Below are 5,539 nucleotides of genomic sequence, written 5' to 3' on the forward strand. Positions count from 1 at the left end.
TCAGACCGCGGTGGTTGAATATCGATGGAGACGAAATTCCAGAGGCCCGTGTACTGTGCGATGTCAGCGCACGTTGAAGAATTACAGATGGTCGAAATTTCCGGAGCCCTTCACTACGGCGTCCTTCAGAGCGTGAGCCGCATTGAGAGCTTAAACCCCCATAACCCTTAACTTCAGCATGCCTGTGCTACGTGTACATGCATATCCGAACCAGTTGTAAGACAATTGATCGATATTAAAAAAAAACTTATAACGTCGTGAAAGTCGAACGAAAACAACACAGGACGTGATTTGCGTGATAGTGTTCAATATTCATCAATTCTTATTTTTGAAATGAGGTACGCTCGACGTGAAATATGATATAGGTCTGTGCTTATGCAAAAAACTTCCTTTTGCAAAACATGTAGTTTATGGATGCTTTGTTTCGTTGTGAGCCAGACTAGGCTACAATAATTAAGAAGTGAAAAAAAAAAGAACGCATTGTAAAGTTCCAGCTTGAACAGAAATATTTCTTGACCAGCAATATTTCACTTAATGAGTGTTATCTTCTAAAGGTGCAAATACTTCCATTCCTACTGTCAATTCGCATGCAGAGCATCAGAAAAGTGCTTTGGAATCACTGTACCAACCCGTAATCAAGGTTTCCACGACGAACGTTTATTCACGAAACTGACGACGCTTAAAGCAGCTGCGGCTTGCACATGCACATAGGCCGCCAAATGCTCTCCGGCAGGCATGTGGTCGTGTTGCCGTAGTTGTCCAGCCGCTGGACAAAGTCGACGCGCTTTTCCCAGGACGACATGTTGTGGAGAGCACCGTACACTTCGAAGAGCGCTTTCGGCTTCGTTGTTATCGTCACTTGTATTGAGAGCTCGCCGTTTGCGGAGCCCGCTAGTAGCGACGCACCGCTCACACTGTCGAGCTGCCAAACGACGCAGCTGTCGTTGAAGTGTAGCTCAGCCAGCGCGTTGATATAATAGACTGCGTAACGAGAAAAGGACGCGGCTACTTCCGCGTCGTTGAGCCTTCTGGTGTCCCCGAGGCAGGAGCAGAACTGAGGTGCGATGAAGGCGCTCGCACATGTCCTCTCTGGGGGTATCCGGCCGAAAAGGCTCAAACCCTTTTTAGTGGCGTTTGCGTCGAGAGCCGGAAGCCTGGAGAGGTCGAGGAGGGTGGCGTGTACATCGTAATGCGTGACCAAACGACGCTGGTTCACTTCCAAATGCGTCGCCGCTGCCGGGTATTCCGCCAGGAAACGTTTGGGAAGAGCCAGGAAGAAGAAAGGGTTTTTGTCCTCGTAACGACCGATCTCGGTCGCTCTGAATAAACCCTTACGGAAGCCATGGTCACTCACCATCATCAGAGCGGTGTTGTCCAGGACGCCGTTCCCGGAGAGCTCCCGGAGAAGAGCCTCTATTGGCTTGTCGATAACCTCGAGCCCTTTTAAGTATTCGTGAGGGGCGTAGACTATCCATAAGTAAGAGAACATTGGATTGTTGCGATTAAGTTTGAGAACTTCGCTTAAGTATTCAATCAGCACTTCCGTTTTAAAACGGGAGCCCATGCAGAACATACTGGCATTGGGTCTCCTGTCCATGAATCGCATGAAGGGCACCATGTAGTAGTCAATCGGCGGCATCCTGAAGCTTTCGAATGTTGGGTAAAAGAACAGAGCGTAGTCGGGCAACTCTTCGAGGAACAAAGTCGTGTATCCTTTCCGCTTGTAGGGATTCCAAACAAACGGAAAGTCGTCGAACGTCTCGGCGCGTCTGTACAAGCTCTGCACTTCATCATAAGACAGCCCTGTCGAAGAGGGAACAAGTTGGGGGAACTGTTTTCGCCGACCTTGTTCAATGCTATAAAATCGAATGCATGCAGCTCTTCGGTGAGGTACTTGGTCGTCATCGGCATGAGTCGGCGAAAGTTCATTCTCGATACGGAGTCTATGCCAAGGATAAGAACGCTCATGGGGGGCTCACTCTGCAAGGATTCTTCGTTCAGATCATCGCTGCCTCTCACTGGATGCTTCAATCGAGGTACAAAGAAGCACTCCTCAAAGAGAGTTCTTCCCCGTGCCTGACAGGAAATTCGCACGTTGTCCACGCTAAGCCGTCTTCGGCGCCGCAGTCGTTTCGATGGGCCAAGAATTGGAGCCTTGTCGGGAGCTTTGGCGCCTTTGTTCCGGCGTATCTTGTAGTGGCAAACGGTTTCTCGCTTCGACACATTGTAGACGCTGCGAAGAGCGCTGGCATTCAAGGTGAATCTGTCGAAGTCTTGTATGAGGACAGTAGGGCTTTCATGCCCGCACATGCGTCCGTGAAGTGAATCTTCGGCGAAGAAGCGACTTACGGTTCAGTGGTAGGGGTCGTATAGCGGTAGCGAACAAACGGCTGTCTGCAACAAATAGCGTCCATCAAAGAGACTCGTGTTGCGCACATGCACCGGCTGATGATGGAGATCGGCTTGGAAGAAAGCCCACGAAAACACAACATAAACTACAAAACCTATCAGCGTTTTCCTGGACACCTTGATGGACAAAAATCTGGCCATGGCAAATGTTCACCTTCTTCTTCGTTTCGGCATCATTCCGTTTGTTCTTCTTCGATTCGGCGCCGTATCTCTTTTTCTTTGTGCTCCAGCGAGAATAAGAATGCTTCAATATTGATGCGATCATTGCATATAATTTGAAAATATTCGAGGTAAACTCTGCAGAAAAAAATGCAGAGGTAATTTGGCTCTATAAAGTGCTGCAAGGCGAAAGAATTTCTTGGCGCATGCTCTTTTTTCATATTTATTTTTATTCTATTTTTATTTTTGTGTATTTTCTTGTTTTCATTTCCTTACTTCTTTTATTTCATTTATGAAAACCATTCATTCACTGGATGCGGCTTTATACATACTAAACCCCGTAGCCTTCGTGGCGGAATGGGTTCGTATCCACTTCAAATGCCAAAGGCCTGGGCTTGATTTCCAACCTCAACACAGGTTTTTTTATTTACGTAGTGACGCCGAAACACGGACACACTGGCTAACACAACTTGGTCACGACAGTATGAGGCATGTAAGGCTTTCGCCTCAAAACATTTAAAGGAACGGATCGCTCACCCCTGAAAATGCTTGTGCCTTATCACTAGCATCATGCTGGCGGCACTCAAGCAGCAACGCGCAGCTGCTGCGTGCCGCTTGTTTTCGGGTCGCCCCACCTATCCGACTGGTGGCGACAACGGTCCCCTCATCTTGTGCTTCAAATAGAGAGAGAGCATAAACACTTTCTTATTGTGTACCTCCTATATTATCCCTACGTCTTCAGAAGCGCCAACATAAAAAAATGCCGACCGTCGCGGCCAGTTCCCAATTTCGCCGTGTTACACTTGGTCTGGTGCTTAAAGAAATTGGGGGGGGGGGGGGGGGGGCTTAGCTTTGAATAAGCCTGGTAGGTTGCGAAAGCAGGTGTCTTATACTGCATATGCAGCGCCTCTAGTGGGGAGAGCGTGTCACGCCGTGCCAAGCGGCCGCCGTTACCCGACGAGCCGAGGTGGTAGCCCGTCTCTCGCTCCTGTTATGACGTCAGGCTATAACGTCACTACCGCCTGTAGCGGGAGGAGCGTGGCGAGCCGTGCCAAGCGGCCGCCGCTACCAGACGAGCCGAGTTGGTAGCCCGGCTCTCGTTCCTGGTATGACGTCACGCTGTGACGTCACTAGGCATGGTATGACGTCAGGGGTCAGTCTAAAGGTCAAACGGGCCAAGTGACCGCCGCTACGCGAAACGGCGTTCTTGGGAGTAGGATTGCTTTCGCAATAAAATTCAGGGGGACACTTTGCTGACCTTAAGTGCGGTGAGGCAAAAGTCTTAAGCGCGGTATTGCTTCATGTGTCACTGATGCGTGGTTAAGATGTTAAGCTTCGCCTCTAAGAGTGGAACGCGACAGCGTCTTGCAACGCTGGAAGAGAGTCCGCAGAAAGCCACCGCCCGTTCGGCTCTACGCCTTGCTCGTCGGTAAATTGAGGAATGGAAATGTATCTTTCTCGCATATCGCGGTGGACACCTGAACCGCGCCTTAACGGGAAGGTAGGACGATGGGAGTGAACGAAGACACCGTATACACTAGACGCGCCTTTGTTGATTCCAAACCATCGAGCTGGCATATGCTGACGACCTTGCATTTTTCTGCATTGACAAGCCCAGCATTGATAATGTGTTGTCCACAATAGATCAATTCGGCATCGTTTCTGGTGCTCAAATGAATCGCTCCAAAAGTTCTGGCCTATGGTTTGGTTCATGGGGCACAACTCCACCTCTGTACGCTGGCATAGAATGGTCTTGTGTGCCTCCTAAATATCTTGGCGTTCCACTTCATGCCTACAAATCCAGTGCCCATTACTGGAGAGAGCGAGTTCCGGCTGTTGAGCGTTATGCTCAGACGTTTGTACCGCATCGCCTCTCAATTTTTGGTCGAGCCCAGGCTTGCAACACCTTTCTGGCAACAAGGATTTATTACGTACTCCAGGTCCTTCACTGCGCCAGACATTACATACAGCGTTTCCATCGTATATTTGCGACGTTTATTTGGTCCTCCGAATTTGAGCCCATGCGGCGTGATAACCTTTTTAGGCCTGTTTGTGCAGGAGGCCTGGGCCTAGAGCACCTGTATGTGAGACAGTTGGTTGCCCGTTTCTTCTTTTTTCGTGCTTGTTCCCTTCCGATTATTAGAGCATTCTTGCAGGTTAACTTTATGACTCTACTTCCGAACTTAGTAGTTTCTTCCAATTTTACTGAACGACCCCGTTTGCTAGGCTTTATGCAGGAAGTTTATGCCTCCGTGCGTTTTTTGACAGTTCGGTTTTCAAATGAGTACTTATATTCTGTTTCGCGCAAAAATCTGTACAGGGATTTGATATCCATGCTCTTCCCGCCCCCACTGTATCGTTCCGTCTACGTTGGGCTCATGGGTCATGATGTTTTAAAGCGAGTGCGTAAAATGCCAATTTCTCCTTGCACCAAAACATTTTTCTATAAATTACACATTGAAACTCTACCTGTCAAGACGTGGCTCGACAGGAAAAACATTTTTGTGTCTTCTGTCAACTGTCGCTTGTGCAATGTGCCTGAAACAATTGAACATTGTTTTATAGACTGCAAAGACGCGATTTTGTTTTGGGATGGGTTGCAAAGGACGCTACAGAAAGATTTTCTCCTAAATTCCTACAGTGTGCGCTACCTTGTTGTTTCCCAACCTGACTCGAATCCTTATGATATGATTCTTCTGATTGGACTTCATAGTCTCTGGAAAACGCGCATGCAAGATCGCAACGTTGAACCTGTTGTTTCGCCCAGAATTCACTTTAGACGAATGTTGCTGCAGGTAACGGACATTTACAAAAATTGGACTTTGTACCGGATTGGTTTCCTCGCCTGATGCGCTGTATATCCTTACCGGCCTTTTAGTTACAATATGTTACTATTATTTTTCTGCCACGTAGCGCCTACCTAGGTGCTCTGTAAAGAGTTGTTTTTGTATGTGTATATACACACACACAT

At 48.2% G+C, this 5,539-nt stretch overlaps 1 pseudogene; it reads right to left on the bottom strand.

Annotated features, from left to right (window-relative positions):
• Positions 1 to 661: 661 nt before the first annotated feature.
• On the bottom strand, positions 662 to 2,550 carry LOC149372181 (uncharacterized; annotated as a pseudogene).
• Between the last annotated feature and the right edge of the window lie 2,989 nt (positions 2,551 to 5,539).

Source organism: Amblyomma mixtum, chromosome 1 (assembly GCF_055824585.1).
Source record: "Amblyomma mixtum isolate Tamu chromosome 1, ASM5582458v1, whole genome shotgun sequence".
In the NCBI taxonomy this organism is placed as follows: Eukaryota; Metazoa; Arthropoda; class Arachnida; order Ixodida; family Ixodidae; genus Amblyomma; species Amblyomma mixtum.